This window comes from Pygocentrus nattereri, chromosome 14 (assembly GCF_015220715.1).
Source record: "Pygocentrus nattereri isolate fPygNat1 chromosome 14, fPygNat1.pri, whole genome shotgun sequence".
NCBI lineage: Eukaryota > Metazoa > Chordata > Actinopteri > Characiformes > Serrasalmidae > Pygocentrus > Pygocentrus nattereri.
The window spans coordinates 14,969,253-14,996,641 of NC_051224.1; the positions used below are offsets into that span (position 1 = coordinate 14,969,253).

Consider the following 27,389-nt stretch of genomic DNA (forward strand, 5'->3'; position numbering starts at 1 on the left):
TCTGTAAATGAGAATGTAAGCAATTATGCAACTTGTTTTAAGGGCAGGTCATCTTAACTGTCAGGGAGGTGGACTGCAGCTATGTTGCTGAAGGAGAACATATCCTAGTTATATGTGTGTAGTGTTTATAGTGTGTAGTGTACTGTTTTATTGTTGTTAGTAGTGGTTTCTGGGTGTATTTATATCTGCATGGTGTCATTTTGAGCTGTAAATCTGTAAATACATTGGTGAAGAAAAACAAGTTTCATTTCCTTATTAAATGTGTTTAATTATGTATTTTTTTATTAATACTGCAATATTGCACACTAATGCAAGCTCTTCTAGGGATTCTTTAGGGTTAAATGTGACTGATCTTATCTGAATCGTCATCTTTTAGAGTGAATTGTGGTCAGAGTAAACATGAATTGAAGCCCAGACAGGTCTAATTTAGAGAAGTAATCTGAGGACAGCGTCAGGGCGAGGATCATTGTGCTGGTTTTGAAACGCTGAAGCTTCTGCAGCTCTACAGGTATGTTCGATCAAAGCGTACCTTCAGGACCCGCTCAGCGAGCGAAACTAATCATGCGCAACAGAGAAGGCATCAAACGCTGGAGTGGCCCAGCGCTGACAGCAGGAACAGTTACGACTGAGGCGTTTTTCAATCTGCTGCTTATTGTACTCAGAAGATTGGCTTTACTCCTGTCACAGTGCATTCTTATGTTTTTCACACACAAAAATTGATTTAGTCATTTCGCTTTTTGTAAAAGTTTGCAAGGCTGAGGTAAGCAAAACTTTTTTTGGACTGATGTTGGGCATTTTGCATCAAAATAATTTACTTTATAAATTACTTTAGAAGTATAAAACTTGCAACTTGAAAGGAAACACTATCAGTTCATTTACAAAGAGAAAGCAAAGAGAAAATCTTCAACAAATATCTCACTGGCTGTCCACCATTCATTTCTTTATTGTATGATTATTTAATGTCCTCTGATCGTTTTTTGCCTGCACAAAGGCCCCGACATTAATTATGGTACTTCCTTATCCATTTCCCTGGTATTTTGCTAAAGTATTTATCATGATAACGTTTTTTTCCCACATCGCCCAGCAAGACAGATCAAATCAATTAAAAACTACTAAATACCTATGAAAGGATTCATGCTACACTTCCTTGTAAATGCTCAGTGTAAGGCAACTTAGTTATGGTGAAAGGCTACACCTTCTGAATAAGCAATTATGAAGTCTCCACAGAGATGACCAAATGTGCGTCCAGCTGGGATTTGATGAGTTACTTGTGTGTCTCTTCACTCATTTTCCTGGTATCATGGTGATGTGAGTTTTTTGCATTTCAGGAAGAGCATGGGGACTCCTTAGAACAGGACTAGCATGTCGTACATGCAGCTATAAAGCTGGCATTGTTATCAAACAATAATGGATTCCTGAAAATGCGGAAACAAGGAAAGTTTTTTCCATAAACATAGCCCAGAAATAGCAATCCATGGTGAACGAAGGCTAGGCCTGGCATTGTTAATACCACAACTGCACACTATGTTCAGCGGTGAAGCGTTGGGAAGTGGTTGTGTCATGGGTTTCGCAGGAAATAAGGCCAGTTGTGATTCATGTTCCTCTTCTTGTTAGAGATCCATTGGAAGAGCTTATAGGAAGCATTAGAGAATCAAGAGAAAAGATGCTGTGTGATGATGTAGGGGGTTGGAGGTACATGAGAAGCAGCCGTGGTGGTCTGTCCTTGGGGTTTAATTGAGATAGTGGAGATGGGGGAGACATGAGTTTCAGAAACAGAGTAATTGGACTTACGCTAATGATTTTCACTCAACTTCCCATTTTCCTTTTCTCTTGTGTGTGTGACTCACACACACACACACACACTTAAAGCATGTGGTACACATTTATCCATTTTGTGTTAATGTTGTGAAAGACCTCTCTTCCTCTTGCTTACTTCCCTGAATGAAATTTCGAAATTGATATTATTGTTGCTGTGCTACTACATATATAGACATAACAGGCATAACATTATGTCCACCTCCTTGTTTCTATGCTCACTGTCCATTTTATCAGCTCCACTCACTATATAGGTGCACTTTGTAGTTCTACAGTTACAGACTGTAGTTCATCTGTTTCTCTGCATACTTTGTTAGCCCCCTTTTACCCAGTTCTTCAGTGGTCAGGACCCCCATGGACCCTCACAGAGCAGGTACTATTTGGGATGTGGTGGTGGTGTGTCAGTGTGTGTTGTGCTGGTACAAGTGGATCAGACACAGCAATGCTGCTGGACAGACCGACTGACCGACTTTTCAAAATATGTATTATCATGATAAAATTATACATATTTACAGGTCTCCCACTGGTCCCTCTTACAGTAAGAAACAGGGACTGATTGATATGTCCATTTTTATGCAGTGTTTTCGCCTTTTCTGCCACTGATCAAATGCTTGGAGTGGCTTGCTATTTTAATCGTTGTTGTTATATTATATAAAATAATAACATATACAGGGTTGATTTAAATAATACAAACTGTTTTGTTCTTAAAAAAAGATGTGTAGCTGTCAAGAAGCATTTGCTGAAAACAGGAAATAAAACGCCTTAGTCTAGACCTCAACATCAGTGAAAGTGTTTGACATTAATTGGATCTTGAGCAGCAGAAAAAAGCAAACAACTTCTGAGACTGAACTTTGGAGGTGTGGACAAATATTCCTGCATATTTTCTACCAAAAGGAATGATAATTGAATTGTTTCATACAGTTGTCTCCAGTTAGTCCTGCAGGTACAGAATGATCTCGTAAAGATACCATAAGGTATTTTTGGTTAAATATGGTTTGGAATATAGACATACTAGAGTGGAAATGGTGGATGGTATGCTGACCAACAGAGAGGAAGCTTCACCGCTTGCAAAGGAAAACATGTTCTGTTAGCTAGTGATAGCATTTCAATAGCTAGCTTGTTTTGCTTGTGTTATTACTCTGGATGTTAAAGGACCACAGACTAGAGGATTTTTGGGGGTAGGTTTTAGGAGGAGGTACTCTTGTGTCTTAGTTAGTAATAAAATTGATAGTAGCAGCGTGGGCTATTTTGTAACATCCTTTTTAACCCTTTGACAGAAAAATGTCTTTTAAAAAATCCAGCTAATATTGAATCCATATGAAGTCATATGGTGCAAGTATGGATGAACAGCTGCAGATGATGTGAGAAACATGGTCTACATTCTGTGACAGTAAGTGCAATGAGAATTCTTTTAACCTGAGAGCCTTGAGACACAAAAACTGCTTGTAAAATGTACAATGTGCAAAATGTACTCTCATAGCAGGCAATTAATCATGAAGGAAGCACAAAAGTACATCTTGAAATTGACTAAAGGAGGCTTTATAAATACATAGGTGAATATCTATCCATCTAGCAAAAGGAATGAAATATCGTACAAGAAAGAAACAGCATGCACATTATTACATTGTGGTCACTAGAGTACGAGTTGGAAGCTTCTGCTGTGGTAGAGTGGAAAAACAACACTGGTTTCAATTTCACACACTGGAGTTTCGCACTTCGGTATATTTCCCAGACCTAGAGTTCTGATGAATATCTGTAGCCAATCTCAATGCTTAGTATAAGAAATGTCCTCATTGTCACAGGACCACAGAAATTTCCCCTAGTACTCCAGCTTAAAGCAACATAAAATATTATAAATTTTCCAGTAGGGCTGGGCAATTTGACAATATATATTGTCAGTATATCATAATTATTTCAAAACACAATACAATATACTTTTCTGATCATATCATGGATATCATCAGTACATGTAGAACACTGACTAACTGCATGTTTTAATATAAAGAGAGCAAAATTACTTTGGTTTAAGTGCCACATACTGAATAAAAATCATTGTGTACACAGTTTTTGATAGTATTTTTAACAGTAGCGCTAATGGTTCCTTTTCTCTCTTCCTACCGATCAGATGTCTGAAAAAAATAGATGTCTGGACATATCGTGTATCATGAAAGTTTTGCAATTTTTCCTTTTTGCAATATATCACCAACCTCTAGCTTCGAGTGTATTTATGTGTTAGGAATGCAGGATGTATCAGTTGTTAATTGTAATCATGGTATTGTGAATGAACTTTCTGACCAAGCACAAAATGTTCTTTGAGCATCCGTCACATTTCTGTAAATGTTTCTGTTATTTTTCAATTGTTCAAGTATTCACACCATGTAACAGATGTAATTCATTTTGGGGTCACCTTCTGTGGCAATTCCATCTAATTCCATCGATTTTTCAAAATTTTTGCAGTACTCAATGGTTGAGAGTCTTACAAAATGGTTTCATGTGAAAAATTGCATTGTAGATAAGCTCAGATGTCTTCACAGTGGTGGTGATAGAAATCAGGGGTCTTCAACACAAATAAAGACATTTTGACAGATGAGGTCAGGCAGGAGGCTCCATGGACCATGATGTTTGCAGATGACATTGTAATCTGTGGCGAGAGTAGAGAGCAGGTGGAAGAGAATCTGGAGAGATGGAGGTTTGCACTGGAGAGGAGAGGAATGAAGGTCAGTAGAGATAAGACGGAATACATGTGTGTGAATGAGAGGGAGGCAGGTGGAAAGGTGAAGATGCAAGGAGTAGAGGTCGTAAAGGTGGATGACTTCAAATATCTTGGGTCAACCATCAAGAGCAATGGACAGTGTAGAAAAGAGGTGAAGAAGAGGGTGCAGGCAGGATTGAGTGGGTGGAGACGGGTGTCAGGGCTGATGTGTGACTGAAGGATAGCAGCAAGAGTGAAAGGGAAGGTTTACAAGACAGTAGTGCGTCCTGCTATGATGTATGGTTTGGAGACTGTGGCTCTGTCTAAAAGACAGGAGGCTGAGCTGGAGGTGGCGGAGATGAAGATGCTGAGATTTTCGTTGGGAGTGACAAGGATGGACAAGATTAGAAATGAGCAGATCAGAGGAACAGTGAAGGTGGAGCAGTTTGGAGATAAAGCCAGAGAGGCCAGGTTGAGATGGTTTGGACATGTGTTGAGGAGGAATAGTGGATATATTGGGCAAAGAATGTTGGAGATGGAGCTGCCGGGCAGAAGGAGAAGAGGTAGACCTCAGAGAAGGTTTATGGATGTAGTGAAGGTGGACATGGAGATGGTTGGTGTGAAAGTAGAGGAGGCAATGGATAGGGCAAGATGGAGGCAGATGATCCACTGTGGCGACTCCTAAAGGGAGCAGCTGAAAGAAGAAGATTAAAATTAATCATGCACTTTTTGAGTATTTACATGTAGTGTTGATAACTGTTGAATATAGGTACATCTCAAAAAAAAAACTCTGAGGGTACTTTTTCTGGCTGTCCACTATAAATGGAATTAAAAACACATTTTAGGGCAAAACAATGTTAAACTCATCAGAACCACTTTGTATAGTACGTTCAGTGTGGGAGCTTTTGGAGGCATTGAACCCTTCACACCTCTGGTTCCTATCACCACCACTCTGACCAATTCTGACTAAGTTTTTCTAGAAACTCACTAGCTGGATAATTTCACACCAGCGGTCTCTGAATGATGTTGTGCACGTAGTAGTGCATTGTATTGTGCAGAAATTTAGAAAAATTGGTGGAATTCCCCTTTTGTCAACGTTTTATCGTACATGTTTATCACAAAGCTATTAAACCCGGCCGTTACAGTTGTAACTGCCAAGACAGGCAGTGGCTGTATTTGTAGTTAAAACAAAGGCTGTTTTTTATGAGACCGTTAACCATGCCTTTGCTTTGATCTTAGTCTCTGTCACATTTTCCACTGAATTTAAAGTTTCTTGGAAAGCATTTTCTATTCTGCTTCAACCTTCTTTTTTTTGCCAGGTTACCTGGCAAAGACAGAAGTGCATTTGTTTGTTCCTTCAGCAGCATTTGTCTGTAAGCAGTTCATCCTTATTAAACCATAATGGATTTGTGAATGCTTTTAGTTTGTTTTGTATCTGCTATTTTCCCATAGTTGGTGTGTCCTCGTTCATGCTCACTGTGTCATGTAGAATCATTACTTACTTCTCATTAGCACGTGGGCCGCCAGGCTTATTACTGATTAATGTTTAAATGTTTATTTAAAACATTGTAATGAGATCTGTTGTTTTGTTTTAGCTAGCTTTAGAAGTAATTTTATTTTCATCCATTTCACAGTTTATCTGAAAACACTATTAGAAAAAGAACTGATTATGCCCCCAAGAAGGAGACTTGCTTTTGCTAGATAGTTTTTGAATATATTTTTTAAAATTTGTTGCAGTTTTCATCATAACCTCTGGCTGACATTTCTAACTTTTGTGATTTGCTAGTTACTTTAGTCATTATAGACATAGTGTGCTCCAGCTAGCACGATTTCTGATCAGCGGCCCAACAGAAAACAGAAATACATAATAAACCTCTCACTGTGGAGAAAGCTGCATAATTTACAGGCACTTTGTGCTTACTTAAAAGATCAATTCCAAAGAGAACTGTACAGAAATAAACAAGAAACATGAGTGTACATGAGTAATGCAGTAAGTGTTTGCTTATGTGTGGCTGGCTTTGACTGCAGCTGAATGAATCCTGGCTTTAGATGTTTTTAATAGAGGAATTTGGTAAGTTTAAGTTGTAAGACTCTGTTAGGTTTAGTGATTGGCCTTGCTGGAATATTGTGCGCTGCTGTGGAGCTCCAGCACCGCCTGACTTTATGACCATCTGGGAATTTTAGCTTGATTCTGCTCCAGTTCCTCTGCAGTCTCTCTTTCTCTCCCTCGCATAGTCTCTCTGTCTCTCTCTCTCTCTCTCTCTCTCTCTCTCTCTCTCTCTCTCTCTCTCTCTCTTTCCATACGTCAGTCCATCTTTCTCTTCATCTCTCTCCATACATGCAGTCTGATACCTTACCCTATCTTTTGATGTCACTCAGCTACTGAAGACGGTTAGAGATTATGATCATATGAACTATTTACTCTTCAGTCACTCATTATCACATTCTTTACTACACCCCTTCAGAAATGGCTCACTATCACCTTTAAGCCCTATGGCGCCTGCTGTCTATGTACTTGTGGTAGTGGTGCACTGACCGTATATGTTTAGGGCTGATTCCAATTCTGATTACAGCTAAATCAGCAAATGACCAATTTATTTGGCTGATTTTTTTGGGATTTAAAAAAAATTGTTTTTTTTTTTTCAAACAAATGTCATTTTGCTTATTTCTGTTCTCTTCCTCTGCACCTAACCTTTATGTTGTGTTACTTCAAAAAGCAAGCTGCACTTAATTCATTATCCTCAGTAGCTATATTTGTATTCATTTAGCTACTTTAAGCTATGCCATGGCTCTTGTCTCAGGTTGTCAGTTCTTACAGTATTTCCAGGTTCTTTGTAGTGCTCTGGCTTTGTTTGCATGTTTTCTAAGTTGCTCTGTATACGAGTATCAGTTAAATGTACACTCTTAGCCAAAATGGTTCTTGTAATGTAACAATTGCTAGAACGCTTTTTGATGTTATATAGAATCATTTTTCAGTTAAGGGCGGTGTACAGCAGGCCATGCGTTGTGCAGAAGAACCATTTAACTAAGCAAATAACCATTATTGCTTTCATGTAGTTCTTTGAGTGGCCATTGTTGTGTATATAATCTTTGCCTTTACTAATGAACCTTTGAAGAAGGGATCTAGGGATGCAATGGTATAGTGGACCCACAGTTCATTACGTATCATGGTTTTTGGACCACAGTAGCAGTATGGTTTTGGTATCTTTATATGTTAGAAAAAGTAAAACACATCACCCTTCAACAACCAACTCTTTATTTTGTCTGTAGTCAAATAAAACTTTCCATTCAGACAAATGGCAGCAAGACTGACTAGGCCTGGTTTCTGTCTCCACTGTATAAAATCAAAGGGAGAAAAATTTGTCTGTAGGTGCTTTGCCTTCTCTATTTTAAATAATTTAAGAGCGCTGTATGTATGTCTTTTTCTCAGTTCATTTCCAGTGTCTCTCTATGATGTTTACAGAGTTTGGGAATTACTTTTGCTCCACATAACAGAGTGCTGCTATAGAATGCTGGGCAGGCTGATTTTGAGCTGAAAAGAAATTAGTTGACAAAGACTAGTCATTTTAGCTGAGGTAAATTACCATTAGCTGTTTACCTAAAACACTGGCTGAGCACTGCTGCACGTTAATTTGGAGTGTCAGCACCAGCGTGTGGACCTTGATTAAAACAAAGGTTGATCTTTTGGATGTCCAGTGTGGGGTGGCCTTAACTTCTCTTTGTCTTGCTAGCATTCGCTATAGTCACATTTGTGCTGAGGGATAATTTGTATTTATTTTCAAATACCTGACATTTTTGGTGAGATACAGCAGCAGAATTAAGGTGCTGGACTACGTACTAATCTAACACTCAGAATCACCAAAATTACAATAAATTGTTTGTTTGGGGATGTAAAGAGCGTGTTAAGATTTTTGTACCCCTCGTCTGTTCAGTTCTCTTTTTCCTAATAGTGAAACAAAAGGAGCCTTGTAGTGGAAGCCAATCATTTTTTTTCAAGGTTTACTTTTCTATTTGAAATGTCCGTTATTAGGGCTGTAAATCTTTGGCCTAATTCGATCCCAACAATTGGCGATTCAATTCAAAGGCAATTAGGATTTGTTTGGAGCCATTCAGTTTGATTTGATTTTGCAAGCGCAGGATGTGATTCAGTGACTTCATTAACTGCTTCAGTGGAGGAAACAGACATCTCATGTTTAGTTGGCATGTGCTTAACTTTCTGATGTAAACAACAAGAAGTATATAGCCCACCTTCTACAGACAACAGCTGTGTATGTTCGTCTCTCTGACTGGGTGATGATCTGTCTTCCTGTGTGTGATGAATGTAAATGACACCTGATGATGGACAGATTGTCTGCTTATCAGACTCAGGTGTTGAATCTGAAAAAGTCATTTAACATTTGTTTATCATCAGAACAGTATTGGCTTTTATGATATTGATATCACAGAAGGACACAAAAAGCAAATGAGCCTTTAACCAATCACTGAATGTTTTACAGTGCGCTGTAAGAATCCTGACCAATGGGTATCATGTATGGTTGCTGTCAGAACAAAACCTCTTATCTCCAGAATGATGACTTTACAGGAGAAGAAAAAACCTACTTTACTTTTAATGTAAGCTTTTTTTTTTGAGCTGTTTCTTTTGGTCCATCCTTGAAGAAATTTACACACAATGTAAATGACAGGTAGCATTTTCAAATTATGTCAAAAACTGAAATTTGGCAAAAATACGGGGATACGAGGTTTTGCTCTGTCTAGTATTAACAATGTTGTGTGTCTGCACTATATGCAGTCCTGTGTAGTCTGCTGCTGTTGTGTGTTACACCATGAGGATGATATTGAGGAATGACAGTAAAGACTTGACTTTTCCAACCTCTCTTAAGAATTAAATCGGCTGTTTTTGTTACTGTCCCTTCAATATATGTAAAAGAACTCTATTCTGATTGTGTCTCGTTCAAAAGGCAGTCCAGGCTGAAACACTCCTTATAACTTGCGTGAATGGGAGAGGCTCAACTGCTGTCGGCTGAATAGGTGGATGGATCTGAAGATGTTTTTAATAATAATGTTTTTGGAGCTTTTTCATATGGACTGTACAGCAAATGTTAGCTTTTAGAATTTTTTTACATAAATTATTTATTTAAAGCTTTTTATAATATTTTCATAAGACATTAAACTCTTCTTGTTACCCAAGTGTGCATACAGGCATGTGTGTGTGTGTTCACATTTGTGTGCCATCTGAGAGAGAAAGCTTTAGCAATAATTACATAACACATCAAACTATTTTAAATCATAAAAACATAGTAGTGTATGTTGCAATTTAATCACTGTATGGTATTTTTGTTCAGACCATGTAGCCCAAGTGTGCATGCAGGCGTATGTGGGTGCGTGTATGTGTGTGTGCGCACAGTAACCCTCAGGGAACAGTGTAGGCCACAGACATGAGGGTGTGTGTGTGTGTGTGTGTGTGTGTGTGTGTGTGTGTGTGTGTGTTTGAGTTTGAGTTTGAGAGAAACATCCTTCTTGCTGACTCAAATTTTGGCTGTGTGGTTCTGGACCAGTCCAGTACACATCTTTCACTGGACGCTCAAAGTGCCAAACTTCAAGGAGAACAGACAGAGAAGAAGCTATAAACTAGACTTGTCAGCCTGGGCTAGACCTGCTGTCTGCAGACGCTGCAGTCTACCATGTAAGACGTGGCAAATTTTAAGAAGTTATTTATCAACTAAAACTGCAGTCTGATCGTCTAAAGTGCAGTAAAGCAAATCTTTTAGCAATGCCAGTGGAGCTCATATGTTAATTTTCAAATAAAATAAGCTATTGGTTTGTAGGACATAATATTAAGTAGTTATGAAATAAGACTGAACCAGATTATAAGCCTGCATTTTAAAGGGTTGATACCAGTGGTTCAGCATATTAAGAGACTGTTTCACTGACAAATTAAAATCAGATTTACCCTTTTTCACCTACTCCACATGTTCAACTAAGACATTGTGTCTGCCCCCAGTGTTCAGCTACATGGTTCATTCACATAGTTTACAGTAAGTCATGCTATGTCCTGAACTGCATCAACAAGTCTGCATGACCGTAAAGACCCAGAGCAGTATTTTTCCTCTTTACTCAAAATATTGTGCTTTATCTTCATACTTAGTTTTCACCACATTTATTGTGCATTGAAGAGCCCAAAATAAGCTCTAATGTTTAGAATACTGCTATACTGCCCCTAACCATCATTTTGAAATTAGACATAATTTGGCATTGATTTCAAACAGAACATTAATCTGTTACAGCGTCACAACGCATATTCAGTAATTCAGTAGCTCAAACAAACAGCCATGTATTGACCTTTCCACCCATTTTTGGTTTAACAGTTATTTTTAGATTTTCTTTTTGTACAATCTTTTACATTAAAAAGCCAAACTATATTCTGTTTACCTTTTAGTGACCCCTTTATTTTAAATACAGGGCATCAAACAAGTTAACAATCAATCCCACACACCCCTCTTTCTCACGTAGATGGTGCCTGTTTTCACACTGTTGGCAGAAACGTAACTAGCCAGTGTCCCAACAACTGGCGAATGCCCAACATGTATTCAGATCATTTTGGAGTTATACATTAAACTGACCATAATATTGAATTTAAGGCATGCAATTAGCTAATAATACTGGTGAAATCCAAAACTTTCATATGCGTATGTATGATGTTACTGATTGCTTCACATTAGGTGCTGTAGTGGCTCCCTGTGCAGCACAGACTGCCCACTGCATCTGTTCTCTCTGTTCATTTAAGCTTATTGTCCATTCTTCTTGTTCTTGCTGTTTTGCCTTCTCTTAGTCTTCACTGCCAGATAAAAAAAGTAAAACATAAGCCACTTATTTATTTATTTATTTTTTAATAACCACAGAGATGTATGTGTGGGAGTGTGTGCAGTAAGCAGGATCTCTCAAGATTCACCTGGCCTTTCCTATCGTAAAAATACATATACTCTGTATATAGGGTTTACTGCCTGTAATCATATTATTTAAGCATAAACACAGAGAGAGTGAGTGAGGCTCGCAAACAGAGATAAAGAGAAACACTCATATAAACCTAAAGAGCAAATTACAGATCTTGCTTTTAGATTGCTTCGAGTTTGGCATTAGCGTGATATTTATAGTATATTATCCTGGAGCTTATGCACAGTGTAGCATTGTTACTGAATAACGGTAACAATTTTATGGCTGATTCTGATTTCTTTACAACCAAATAGTTTAAATTTTTATTAGTTATATATTTAAAATCCAAAACTCACACTATGTAAACAATGTCTGGTTTTACATGGTGAAGCTTACTTGCAGTTTACAGGCAAAACAAATCTACACAAAACTCATTTGCACCTCCGTTGCATAATGTGAAGCAAGACTCACATGATACTCAGCCACAAAAAGTTGCAAGTATTTCAACTGTGTGAATCAAGTTTCCCAAAATGACCAGTCAAAATGCTGATAACGTGTCACATGATCATATCAACTAATGCTATTTTGAATGATTTCTCTGCATTAATAGACAAGAAAATAAGCAGAAGATGATTTACTGGGTGACTGAAAAAGAAGGTTGTCCTGATTAACTTTAGATACAATTGGTAGTTTTTCATTTCCTCCACCACCTCATAAAAGGTGAAGTGTGCAGTGTATTCTGATTTACATGTTTGTTTGCTCGAATTGGTGGTTTTTGACACCAAATAAGAGTCTCCAGATGTTTGGCTTTGTTAGATCATTGTTTATAAATCAAATTCAGCAGCAGTACAGTGATATCATGTCCTTAAAAGAGAATAGTAGATTAAAAGACAGCAACTGACATGTTTGTCTTATGGGTAGCAATCTCTGTTTACAAGGTTATTGCTTTTTTGTGTTTGGTAAATTTGCTTATGAAATCTTGTGAATTCAGTTTTACATTTTATGACATGAAGTTTTCCCTCCATTACTTAAGCAAAACATGTGAGTGTGTGATGTAATATGTAAACAGCATTTTCACCTACTAACTCTGCAGTCTGTGTGATTTGTATAAAGACAATTTAGCTGCAAATGGCTCATTAGTTGTTTTTGTCGACTAGTATATCGCAATATGTCACAAACACTAGCATGTTTACTCATTTCTCCTTCTATGCAGTTTACAGCAGTTTAGTCCTAAGGAACTCTTTAATCAGGACTGCTTTTTGAATGGGGCGCAATACATGGCATCCAATCAGAATAGAGCTCATTTGCATATATTCATCATCATCATCATCATCGTCGTTGTCGTTGACTGCTTAATCCAGATAGGGTCACGGTAGCAGTTGGCAGAGCAGAGAATCCCAGATGAACGTGTCCCCTGCAACTTCCTCCAGCTCATTTCCAGTGACCCCAAGCTGCTCCTAGGCCTTATCCCTGTAGGCCGTGCCTGGTACCACCAGGAGGCGTCCAGGGGGCATCCGAATCAGATGCCCGAACCACCTCAGCTGGCTCCTCTCAATGCAGAGGAGTAGCGGCTCTACTCCGAGCTCCTCCCGGAAGGCCGAGCTCCTCAACCTATCAAATAGAGTGTAGCCCACCACCCTGCGAAGAAAGCTCATTTCCGCCGCTTGTATTCGCAATCTCATTTTTTTTTGGTCATTAGTCACAGCTCATGACCATAGGTGAGGGTCGGGATGTAGACCAACTGGTAAACAGAGAGCTTTGCCTTATGGCTCAGCTCCTTCTTCACCACTACAGACCGGTACAGTGACCGCATTACTGCTGCCGCCTGTCGCAGCCTGCGGCTGATCTCACGATCCCTCTTCCCATCACTCGTGAACAAGACCCCGAGATACTTAAACTCCTCCACCTGGGCAAGTCCTTTCCCCTTACCTGGAGTGGGCATGCCATCCTTTTCCGGGCTAAGACCATGGACTCAGATGGGCTGATCTGCATACCAACCACTTCACAGTTGCCTCCAGCTGCAAACCCCTCCACTGAGCGCTGGAGGCAACCATGTGATTCAGCCAAAAGAACAACATTGTCTGCAAACAGCAGAGATGCCACCCTCCGGCCTCCACACATAATGCCCTCCTGACCTTGACTATGCCTTGACACCCTGTCCTTGAATATCACGAACAAGAGTGGAGACAGGGCACAACCCTGCCGGAGCCCAACGCTAATACTGAAAGGGTCCGACTTAATGCTGAGTATATGAACACAGCTCTCACTCTGGGAGTACAGAGATCGAATGGCCCAGAGTAGTAGCCCCGGTACCCCATACTCCTGGAGGACCTCCCACAAGATATCTCAGGGAACCCAGTCGTAAGCCTTCTCCAAATCCACAAAACACATGTAGACTGGGTTGGCAAATTCCCATGCCCCCTCAACAATCCGCGAGAGGGTAAAAAGCTGGTCCATTGTTCCACGGCCTGGACGGAATCCGCATTGTTCCTTCTCAATCTGAGGTCGGAGTCTCCTTTCCAGCACCTTGTCATAGACTTTCCCAGGGAGGCTGAGCAGTGTGATGCCCCAATAGTTGGCACACACAGTCCGGTCCCCTTTTTTAAAAATGGGGACCACTAACCCAGTCTGCCAGTCCAAGGGTACTGTTCCTGAGGTCCATGCAATATTGCAGAGGCGCGTCAGCCATGATAGCCCCACCATATCCAGAGTTAAGCATCTCCGGACGAATCTCATCCACCCCCAGTGCCTTGCCACTGAAGAGCTTGCCAACTACCTCAGGGACCTCCACCAGGGAAATGGAGCTTGACATGCCAGAGGCCTCCGGCCCTGACTCCTGTGAGGGAGGTATGTCTCCCGGATTAATGAGTTCTTCAGAGTGCTCTTTCCCCGACCAACAATATCCTCATTTGAAATCAGAGTTTCTCCACCCTTGGTGAATACACCTTGGGCGAAGCCACCACGACCACTCCTGAGTCGCCAGACAGATGTCTTTTTCTTCGGCTTCGCCAAACTCCTCCCATGCCCTGGATTTGGCTTCTGCCACCGTTGCGGCTGTCCCCTTTTTCGCCTGTTGATACCTCTCTGCTGAGTCGGGAGTCCTTCGGGCCATCCAGTCCATAAAGGCCTCTTTCTTCAGCTTGATGGCCCCCCTCACCACTGGTGTCCACCAGGGGGTTCTTGGGTTACCCCCAAGGCACCCACAAGCTTTTGGCCACAACTATGCCTGGCAGCTTCCACAATGGAGGTTTTGAACAGGGTCCTTTCAGACTCCATGTACCCTATCTCCCCCGGGACATGATAAAAGCTCTCCTGGAGGTGAGAGTTGAAATCATTCTAAACAGGTCTCTCTGACATTCATTCCCAGCACACCCTCACTATTCACTTGGGCCTACCAGGTCTGACCATCAGTTTTCCTTGCCATCTGATCCAACTCACCACCAGATGGTGATCAGTTGACAGATCAGCACCTCTCTTTACCTGAGTGTCCAGAACAACGACAACAAATGCGATCATTGACCTCTGACCCAAGGAGCTCTGGTACTATGTACACTTATGAACATCCTTGTGTTCGAATTTGGTGTTTGTTATGGACAATCCAAATTCACCATTCGGGTTTAGATCGGGCAGGCCGTTCTTCCCAATCATGCCTCTCCAGGTCTCCCAGTCATTGCCAACATGAGCATTGAAGTCCCCTAGTAAGACTGTGGAGTCTGTAGGTGGGACCCTTTCCAGAACCCCACCCACTCGCTCCAAGAAGGCTGAATACCTTCAAGGACCAACCACTTTCAAGGAGTTTGGTTCCAGAGCCGACACTGTGGGTGGAGGTGAGCCCAACTGTATCTAGTTGGTACCTCTCAACCTCCTGCACAAGCTCTGGCTCTTTTCCCCCCAGTGAGGTTACATTCCACGTGCCAAGAGCCAGTTTCTGCCGCAAGGGACTAGGCCGCCAAGGGCCCCCCTGCAATCTCCCACTGCCTGTGCAGCACTGCACCACTCTCCCATGCTGGACCTTGTGGGTGGTGGGCCCACATGGCCCCCCACGTTGCCTCTTCGGGCTGAGCCCAGCTGGGTTACGTGGGCTGCCCAGCCACCAGGCGCACGCTGGGGGACACTACCCACAGGGCCGGCTCCAGGTGACCCTATCCCAGGCAGGGTACACAGTGTTCTGTGCCTGTTTTTTTCATGGTGTTTTTTTTTTTTTTTTTTGATCGTGTTACTCTGGGTCTTCACTCCAGACCTGTTCACCCTGGGAGACCCTACCAGGAACATATTGCTCCTGACAAAGAGCTCTCCCAACTCTGAAGATCCCTAGACAACACATGCGCTTCCGCCACGACAAGGCCCTGATCACAAAAAACAAAAAGCCTAATAAACCTTAGGAATGAAGAGAGGTTGGAAAATGGACATGTAAAAAACGTTAAGAGTGGTTTTGGTGTACAAATCCACACAAATTCCGTTAAAAAACACAGTATAAAAGCTTAATATGTCTGTAAGAAAAGTCACAGTCAAAAAACTGTTCATAAACTTTTTGTTGTCAATTAGATTTTATATTTTATAAAATACTTTTTATACCTTTGAACTGAGTAGCTGAGTCTGTAAGTAGTGTTCTCCTGTACATGGAATGTCACTGATATAGTATCTGCAGTCACATGTTGGTCATGCGTGTGTATGTGCATGTGTGTGCATTCTTTCTCATTCTTCTTTTGGTCATGCCATCCAGCATGCAGGGTTGAAATAACTGCTACAACAGCCTTTTAAATGTTCAGACAGTGACTAGCAGGGACACCCCCCCCCCCCCCACACACACACACACACACACACGCACACATGCACCCTAACACACACACGGCAGTATGATCTGCTGCAGTATATTTATAGCACATGCTGATTTTTTTTTTTGGGGGGGGGGGGGGGGGGGGGGGTTGCTGTGTCAGTGCCCAGCAGGGCTAAGTGCTATCTTTACAAAGGACCCTTTATTAGAGCATCACACACACACAAGCACATGCTTTATCACATCATCCGTGATATCACCAAATAATATTTGTCTTCGAGGAAAGAGCGCTGAAGTGTGAGCCGCAGGTTTCTCCCTGACCTCAGGTTATTGCCATTGTCGAGTGGGAAATATTTGTCAGTGTTTACGCTTTCCTAACCAGAAAAGATGGAACTGTTGTAATATGGAGCGACTGGGTATATAAACATTTGGCAGTTTTAGAACTTACTTAAAGGGGCTGTATGCTATTTTCTTGCTTTTTATTATTTCCCTCAGGTCCACTTATGACATTTGTGGATATAATCACACGTAAAACAATAATGTGATCATTATACAGCCTCTCTTTATCCCAGTAAAAATAAAGAGGCTGTTTTAGTTAATGTGCCTTGAAAACAGATATATGTAAATAACAGTGATGAACCATGACTTTAAAGCTAGACTTTGAGTTTGGGGCACCTCTGCTAATTTCAGCTAGCACCCTTAAGGAATTCTCATATAGGTTTTTTGGTTGTCTGTCCAAGATCGTCATTCAATTCAGGCATTTACATTATATTTTAATGTCTAATGAAGTTTAGAAAGCTTCTTTTTAATCCAGTCAAATCATTTGCATGCAGAGCGTAGATTTGATAGGTTCAGATTACCCTCTGTGTAGGGACAGTGGTGTGATGCCAATGTTGAGATGTGTGTAGGCAGAACCCAGCACTGCCACATAATAACTGAAAAAGGTTCTATAGCTGACCTGACATCTGTCTTCCTTAGACCACAGTATGAACATAGCCACTTGAATTTTGAAAACCTAGCATCTGATCAAATGTCCAGGAACTTTGCTAAGGCTAAGGGAGCAACCCTGTTCTAGTAATAGGCTAGCACTAAGCTAATGGTTATTCAGATGAACATTTTTGGCTGTTCTCCATTAAACAGGAACATCCATCCATCCATTTTCTAAGCCGCTTCTCTGTCAGGGTCGCAGGGTAAACAGGAACATGTGAAGATTATAAAAGACATTTCATGTTAAATTTACAGTATTTTAACAGAAATTAACCTGTACTTTACATTTTACCTTGTAGCAGTTTTAAAGTGACTAAAGACTAGTAAAGAACCCTGTATGTTCTCTTTTTCTTGTCTCGTAGTTAGATTAACCTGTGCCTAGAACTTCCACAAGGCCTAGAGTGGCATTTTTTCTCACAAAATTGTTCCCATTTATTGTAAATCAAAATGTGATTGGTTTATTCAACTATCACTTTCTATTTAGGTTAGTTTGTAGTTAATCTGGTACATTAGGGCATCAGAACAGCTCCTAAAGTCTTAACCAATGGGAGAGTTTCCATGGCTTTATTTACCTAGATATCATGCCAGAAAAAAGTCATTCTGATTGGCCATTTTTTTGTTTAACCCTTTTGTTTCCAATCAAAACATCCATCCATCCATCCATCCATCCATTTTCTAAGCCGCTTCTCCGTCAGGGTCACGGGGGGATGCTGGAGCCTATCCCAGCAGTCTTCGGGTGGAAGGCAGGATACACCCTGGACAGGTCGCCAGTCCATCGCAGGGCAGACAGACAGACACAGACAGTCACTCACACACTCACACCTAGGGGCAATTTAGCATGTCCAACTGGCCTGACTGCATGTCTTTGGACTGTGGGAGGAAACCAGAAGGAGAACATGCAAACTCCACACAGAAAAGGCGTAATAATATAATACTTGCAGGGTTTAACAACAAGCATGATTATTGTATTAAATAAATATGCACTGCAAATTTCAGACATGATTTTATTACACAGAGAATATTAAGCCTTTTCTAAAAGCCTAGAAGGCCCTGAGAGTTTCTCATCTCTGTTGTGGTTGGCTGTCCTGTATTGTATATCTCTCAAAATGCAGGCCAGCAATAAATACTCCTACTAACTTCAATGAATTCATGAATAAGCAGAGCTAAGATTGCTGTAGTGTTAAATAAGCAGATACATCATCATTGTGGGATCAAAGCTTTGAATCTCCAAAATAGTAACTTTTTGGGAGAAGGAAAAAACATTCTTGTAAGGTGAGTTCATGTAACGAGATTTTGGCCCATTTTTATTAGTTCATTAATCATGTGATTTTTACACATCGCAAAGAGCAGCTGGCATTTTCAGATGATGTAAAAAAAGTGAAAAATATCAGTGTAGATATGAGGTTTTATTTCAACAATATCAATGTATTTGCTTATTAAACCCTACAGAAGTTTAGCCTCGCCCATTCACATTGACGTTATAAGAGGTGTGAAATATGTATAGCTAAAAGATGTCACTATTGATGTTGATTTGCTGGTTACATAAAGCATGTCTGAGGATGTCTTTCTGGCATTAGTCAGCCATTCTTCATGCTTGTGTTACATGCAGTGGTCTTTTTGGACTGGAGTTCTTTGAATTCAGGCATTTGTCCTTTGGAATACTGCATTCCTAGCACCTTTTCTGACCCCTCCTAGCATTTAAATACTTACATATACAGAACTGTGCAGAGCTCACCATTCAATCATGTTTAATTTCCAGTCACATGGTCGTTATGTTTTTCATTTTTCAGTGTAAGGAAAAAGCTGAAAATATATATTTAACAGAAAATTAAACCGATTTTTCACTATGTAATGTGTCTACCATACCTTTAAATTACAGCTTCCATTGCTTCCTGAAGACTTGCTTTCAGTTTTTCAAAAAAATCTGCAGATATCTTTTCTCCCAAAGTTCAGTCTTAAATGGTTGCACTTTCTGCTTCGCATGTGATCTAAGTAATCCAAAACACTTTATGTATATTTACATGTGGAATGTTTTATTATTACCTACAGGAACTATATATCAATCAGTAAGTCAGCCCTCCTTTGGACTAAACTGGGGGTGCCCTTTCATTTGCAATGCGATATAAAAATATAAAATTTTAAATAAAACATATGGGACATGCATATGACTTGACATTGTGTGTTAGTGTTGTTGTACTTGAGGTTGCATAGGAAAGGACAGCAGAGATGTTAGTTAAGCAGTTAATTTTACACCCAGCTGTTAGGTCAGTGTTATTAATGAAGCTTGACTGGAGAGCGAGAATGAGAACATACCACGTACACACTCAAACACGTGAAGTCCTGGGGACAAGCGTTTCACCTGTTTGAAGATTTAATTTGTCAGAGTGGTGCACTAGGAGTGTGTGTTTATGTGGATTCATAAAAGTTCAGGCTTGGTCTTCATACTGCTGACCAATAAAAGTCAAAAGGGTGTTAAAGCTAAATGTTCCTGTCTGGTCTGTACATGCATGTTTTTTCTGTCTGATAGCCTCTGGGCTGTAATGCACCTTTTGCAAGCGCTCTTCGTCTCCACGGTAACCAGAGGTTAGAGGTAGCTGTGCTGATTTGTGAGTGGCGTGTTTGTCACCATGGTTACGTGCACAGGAAGTTCTTAAGTCAGTAATCAGACAGTGGAGGGTAATTTGTTCTCTGCAGGTGAATTGAATTGCTGCATTAGACCATTCAAACAAGCTTTTTAAAACAGGTTTAATGTAAATCTGAGAGAAATGAACTAAAACGAAAAAAGTGATGTATAACATTAAAGATTAAATCATATAAATGTCATTTAAGGTTCTTTTTTTTCCCTTTTTACTTCTGTTTATCTTTATGTACTGTCTCCTCAACGTGGCTGAAGTGGCTTGCTTATTCTTTTAGTAAGTATGGAGGCTGTCTACTTCTGGGCATCATTCATTGACAGTTGATCCTTTTTCAGTACCTTCTTTGAAGTTAAAAGCACAAAATGGATGTGGCATAAGAAATAAGTGTGAGGTGCTGGAAGTGGGTTAATTTACCGACCACAAGGGATTGCAGACTAATCGAGAAGTGCTGAGGTTAATACCACAATGCGAAATGTAATTTAGTCACTCATCAGCCTAGTAAGCAAGTTATTGGCTCAGGAATGCTAATCAGACTGAAGACTTTAGTATTAAAATATGGCACTGAATTTATTTGATATGAAATAATACAGAATTGGTTGATACTACTGATAGTTTGACAGGATTGAATAAAAAAAATAAGAAAAAAACCTAACCCTACTGCTGATATTTCTGAAAAGGTATTTCTGGGACTTCTAGTAGTATTGGCTTTTTTCAGTTTATGTAAAAAAGTATTTCTAATTGTAAAAGTTTAAATGTATTCCTTTTTGGCTTATATTTATTTCTTTATGCATTAGGCATATGGAAATGAATGACCATTCAAATGCATCATGTTTGGAATGTTGTAAGCAGTTATAACCATTTATAATAATTCAGTTATATTCAGTGAAATATGCCCTTATTTTCTGGCCAAAATGAAAATCTCAGACTATTTTAGGATATAAAATATCTGTAAAAATAAGTGTGAAATGTTTTTTGTCTGTACTGTGTTAACAGTTCCTTCAGTCACAGTTTGTATTCAGTCTATTATAAAAGGGGAATTTCACCATGTCTTTAAAATTGCCTGTAATTCTATTGTTGAGATTTAAACAAAGCCTTGCGGAGTGTTTTGATGTGAATTGATGCATTGTAGAAGAAAATAACCACAGTGCAGGTGATCGGAACCAGGAGTCTACCAGATTTTTTTTGCTATTCAAAATCACCTGTGGACCTACACATGCCTTCTGATTTTGTATGTAATGCTGATAATGGTAAAATAGAGAATAAATAAAATATGAAGAAATAAGTTTTCTTTAGAGACTAGTTTGCCTTACAACACTCTGCATGTACCCCTTTGCCATCAATCGATTATAAAAACCCCAAAGTTATTGCAATACAGTGACATACAGTAGCATCAAGCAATAAATTAGTCATCATTTTATGCAGTAGCTGTTTTATTGAGGGAGCTTTCAGACACGTTCAGAGGCAAACTCTTCGGACATGTGGTTCCTATCACCACCACTGTGAACAATTCTAACTGTGTACACCTCTCTAAAATTGAATGTTTCACATCGAACCTCTTGAGATGACATGTTTTACATCTTAATGATTTATTTATACAGTAATGTTGAAAAATAGCGTAATTCCCCTTTAAACATTGTGATAATATCAAATAGCTGAGAAGTTTAAGATCTTATAGTGCACAAAATCATTTCCTAATTGTTTACTGAAGCAATCAGAGATTTACAGCTCTGGAATGTATTAGCAAGTAGTCATCTGCAAGTAAATGTAATGGTTAAACATTTGTCTTCCCTTTTTTTAATTGTACTTTGTGTGGACGTACATAGTTTTCATACTGTGGAGTGATGGAAGTATTTATAGGCATGATGTAAATGCACACCTGCATGGCTTGTCTTCCTTGATCAAATATCTAATGACAGACAGCAAACAAATGTGAACTCACACACACCCACACACGCATTGGAGAGCCCAGCTAGGATGACCTTTTAATGATATAGAGCACACACAAATACATACTTATGCATGCACACACCCCCTCATAGACTCCTACACAGACAGTGAGAAGTAGAAGCGGACGATGAAATTAAACATCGATATTATCTCTTTATACCATCATAAAGCCATTAAACCTCTATTTACTAGTTCGGTGTCCAATATCATAAGCCGAACACATTTTACAGGAAATCTCCAGTATCTTTCAAGCTAATCCTGCATCTGTAGTAAAGATTGAATGATTACCATGAACAACAAGCCTGACATGTTTCCCTCTGCTTAGCAAAGCACATAAAACCTGTTGATTCAAACTCATTTACAATAGACATCAATGAGCAGCTGCTGGTAAATGTCTAAAATGCATGACTGATGACGCAAACCATTGTCAGTGAGAAGTGGCCATATGTCACAGAGATTAGACTTTAATTATCTCAGCATTCATCACCATGATTGCATGTTCTTACACTAACCCTAACCATTCCTTTATATAATATATAATAATATATATTTATAATTTATATAATTTATAATAATAATATTCATAATATGTTGCAGTTTGAAATTTGAATAGTGTGAATATTTTCAATACTCCTGGTCACAAAATGATATTTCAGTCATGTTAACCAGATATATGTGTTTGGTTTGGATGCATGTGCACGTACCCTCATTCGTATGACTTCTTTTAGTTCTTTTAAGTTTGGTATAAGGCTCTAACAGAGTCTTGTCATGGCCTTGATGGGACTCTTTTTTTTTTTTTTTATATATAGTAAAAAACAAAGAAAAACTGAATCTGAATTTATCATAGATTTATTATTGATACTGGACATGAATTGAAATTTGAGTGCAGGTGCTTAATTTTTGTTAAATATGTTAAAATATGTGCTTCAGGTTAACATAATGCTGCTGTCAGAGCAAAGCCTCGTATCTCTAAAAGGTAGATTTATAGGACGAGGAAAAATGAGAAAATTAATACACACTGTGTCTTCATCCTCTGTGTTTGGCTGTAATTTTGAGTTGCAGAAAAGGAAGCTTATTTTCTTGAACACAGGAAAACAAGCATTGATCTGTCAGAGGAGAAAACAAGTGAGCTGGTATCGATTCTCTCCTCCTTCACTGCTTCTCTCTTCTTCAGGAGCTCTGTGTGAGAGCACAGCGAGGACACTCACTGAGCCTTTATTACTCCCTGTGTTTCCTCCTCTCTCTCCTCGTTCCCCTTTCCCTCTGTCTCACTCTCATTCTCTTTTTATCTCTCTCTCTCCCTCTCTTTCATTCTGTCTCTCTCTGGTTCTCCCTCTTTTTGTTCCTATAATTGTCCTTTCTCTTCTCTTTCTTGTTTTCTCTCGCTCTTTTCTCTTTATTTTCTCTTTTATAATAATAATTATAATTATAATAATAATCTTATTATCTTTCTTGTTCTTTCTCTCTCTGTCTCTCTGAAAACATCTGTACATCCACACTGACCATAAATATGCTTTTATTCGTAGAAAGAGAGAGGGAGTGAAGACAGAGATGGTCAGAGTAAGAGAAATGGAGAAGAGAGAGGAGAGAAGGAGAGAGAGACAGATAGAGATGTTAGTTTATTGTATTAGTCTTGATAGCTGGAGGGGTGGGAAGAATTAGAAATGCTGTTTGGACATTTGGCAGAAAGTTGTTGTGCAGGGGTGTGTGTGCATGCATGTGTGCATATATGTGTGCGTGCATATGTGTGTGTGTGTGTGGGTGGGTGGGTGTGTTTGCATTTGTGTAATCTGAATATTGCCTTGAAATGTTTGAACTTTCTCTACAGCATGTTGGCAAGATTCCCATTCAACCTAATAAAAATAGATTAGAGTGTAGACCTTAAAGGCCAAGACAGAAACAGTGTCTGTTTCTGCTGTTTAATCCACTCTTTGTCAGCAAGCAAGGAGCTTATTTTATATAGTGATAGAAAACAAGGTGGAACGCAGAAAGCTCCAATTCCACATGCTGATGCATTTTATTGTGGGGAGGCATGTGCTGTAACTGTGTTTCAGGCAAACACAAAGCCATTCTCCATTTAGTATGGCTGAACAATTTGGGGAAAATTTCTAATTCAGATTTTTAGCATTTAGCATTGAGATTGTGATTTGTAGATGATTATTTTATATAAATTAATCTCCAGATCTTTTTTTCACCTAGAAGACCAGTGCATGTATATTTTGGAACTGAATATACTTTGCGTGATTGTCAGTTCAAAAGCTCTGTATTATTAAGTTAAATATTCACAAGTAAAACTTAATGAATAATCTAGCATATTATAAACTGTACTTTTTAACTGCAATAACTGAACTGCAGTGTAGTTGCACTGTAATTATATATATATAACAATGTGCTATTCGCATCTACAGTCATTTGCAAACTTTTATGTGTAAGTTATGCAGAGAACACAATGGACATTTAATGCACAGTTACTGTTTATAACCCCAATTCCAGTGAAGTTGGGACGTTGTGTAAAACAAATTAAAAACAGAATACGATGATTTGCAAATCCTTTTCAACTTATATTCAATTGAATACACTACAAAGACAAGATATTCAAAATAAGTGAATATTTATCTGTTTATCTGAAGTTTATCTGTTTGAACATTAAATATCTTGTCTTTGTAGTGTATTCAATTGAATGTAGGTTGAAAAGGATTTGCAAATCATCATATTCTGTTTTTATTTATGTTTTATACAACAGCCCAACTTCATTGGAATTGGGGTTGTATTTATTGAATTTAACATATTGGGAGGAAAATCCTACGTAAACTGGGCCCTGGGAAAATCTGGTGGTACATTTTATTGAGTTAAACCAGTGAGTTAAACTCAGCAAATAAATAGTTGTGCACTAAATTTGCAGGAAAAATGGCATATTTAAGAGGATGTGTTAACTTCAGAAAAACAGCAAAATATATTATTTAACCAAGGATATTTTAAATGTTTTATATGACTGTGTTTAAAGAAATATAATTCAAAATGAATAACATTGAATTATTAAAAATCAGAGTTCTCATTAGACACACTGTCCACATATCAGATTGCGTCTCTCCTACGTCTGACAGCTTTCTCACACTTAGCACATGAGTTCCTGTCTCTCTACAGGTCAAACACACACACACACACACATACATAGTCGTGTGGAATCTCTTGCCATAGATCTCTCGCAGGTTTCAATCTCATTCAGATTACATAATCCTGGCCTGCATTTCTAATCCCGGCTAGGTTTGTGGAGTGCGTAAGGTCATGGTCAGGGTCAGTGAGCGTGTTCTTAGGCTTTCGGGGTCAGTTTCAATCCCACCAACTGTGAACATGCTAGAAGCAGAACTGGGTGAAAATCAAGATACCTACCAAATTTTTAGGTATGAATTTTCATTTATAAAACAAGCAGTATATTATTTATATATATATATATATATATATATATATATATATATATATATATATATATATATATAATCCATATAGACAAAAGTTGCCAACAGTTTTAATTTGTTGTTTTTTGTGATGTCATAAACATTTTCACCATACACAATACATATCACAATACAATATTTTTGTTGGAGTTACATATGTATATATCAGCAGAATAGAAGTGTCACATTAAAAAAAAGCTAATAAAAGCATTTTTAGTCATTGTTCCACCTCTGAATAGTTCATTTGGCAAATTTCCATTTTGATATGTGACTTCAGTCCTATGTGATTAACTTCCAGCTTCCCTGAAACCAATACAAGTGGAATGTAGTTTTGAACATCAGTGAGAAAAATGCTTGCCTATCAACCTGTAACACTGTAAACCTCTGTCTTTTCCTACAGCTTTTCTATCACCCTCTTTCTCATTGTCTTGCACCACAATGGAAATTAGCCTTGAATTGCCAATTCATCCACTAGATTCAAGTATGACTGCCCAACAACAGAGCAAAGCCTTAGACAGCTACACCACAAGGAAAACCTGACTGTATCTCTTTTAATGAGCCATGCAGGTGTTTGGTGCTCATTATGTATCGACCAGTTCCGCAATGTAGTGTAGAGTCAGTTTGATGCGCTAAATCTTATCACAGAGCAATCAGTGAATATGACCATTCTGTCAGTAGATAAAAGTTTCTTTCTTTTGTTGATGTCTGTGTGTCGTTGAGCATGTTGTAAGAAGTGATGCCAGGTGGTGCAGTTTAATCTCATTAGATATAAACAGCGCTCAGACAGTGTGGAGTGTACAGTTGGCTTGGACAGTGCTCTAGATGTAGTGGAATGTAAAAGGACCCAACTTATATGAATATGATTTTCATTGTTTGACCTAGATGTTTTTGCAGGCCGGGTGTTAGACCCTTTGAAGCTTCCAGACTTGTCACATGTACATGACGTCATTCAACATGTGCAGGGCTGGAGTAGAATTCTTTTTTCCAAAGAGCCCATATCCTACACTTTACTTGCTTTTCATTTTTTGTCCCTTTTTGATGTTTGTATGGTTGTATGTACAAAAACAATCATACTTAATTTGTACATATTTTCTAGCCTAATTTTGTTCCTTAGAATTAAACAGACTCAATATATGAGTTGGGCCTTAGTATGGAATCAGGGCTGTGTAACCTAACTGAGCCCTCTTCACTTTTCTTCAGTCTGGGATCTGTGTTCCTCCTTCATGCTTTATTTCCTGCTACAACAGTACCAAAAGCAGCCTATAATTTCACAGTGTGCATCCAAAGCCCTGCCTCGTAATATAAGATATATTGAAGCAGTCTCATTTATTGATAAAGCCTCACATCTGTATGCAGAGTGTAGAGTTTTGTCTATATATTCAGCCACTTTCTTTGAATGCAAACTCATGTAGTTCAGTTCAGCAGCACTTTACAACAGACATCAACAGAGAGTCACAGAGAGCAGAAATGTTTCTGTAGCGGTTTCAGGCTTGAGTGATACTGTACATTTCCCTTTTTCTCTGTTTCTCTCTCTCTCTTTCTCTTCCTTCCTCTCTTTCCCTCTCTTTCTCTTTGTGTTGCCCAATATCATGTAACTGTAAAGAGAGAGAGAGAGAGAGAGAGAGAGAGAGAGAGAGAGAGAGAGAAAGAAAAGGGAAGGAGAGGGCGAGAGAGAGAGAGAGAGAGAAAGAAGAAAGAGAAAGAAAAGGGAAGGAGAGGGCAAGAGAGAGAGAAAGAAGAAAGAAAGAGACAGGAGAAAGAAGGGTAAAGATACAGAGAAAGAAAAGGAAAAGAGAGAGTAGATAAGAGACATACAGAGAACAATAGGTGAAAGAGAGGGTGGACAAGAGAGAGATACAGAGAAAGAGTGGTAAAGAGAACAAGGGGGAGAAAGAGGGTGGATGAGAGCAATAGATAAAAAATGATGATAATGGACAGTAGAGAGAGATACAGAGAAGAGGGAGGGGGAAGAGAGAGAAAGCAGAAAGTGAGTGAGAGAAGGACAGATAGAAAGAGAACAAGCCAGAGTGGGAGACAGAAAAATAAAAAGGGAATGACAGAGAGAATGAGGATAAGTAAAGAGAGAGAGATAAGTGAAAGAAACATAAAGACAGAAGGGAGAGCTAGAGAGAGAGAGAGAGAGAGAGAGAGAG

The 27,389-nt window shown here is 39.1% G+C and overlaps 1 protein-coding gene across 2 annotated transcripts in view; it reads left to right on the forward strand.

Moving 5' to 3' along the window:
* Positions 1-27,389, forward strand: part of stat5a (signal transducer and activator of transcription 5a) — a 134,321-nt gene that overhangs the window by 45,545 nt on the left and 61,387 nt on the right. The window lies entirely within an intron of this gene.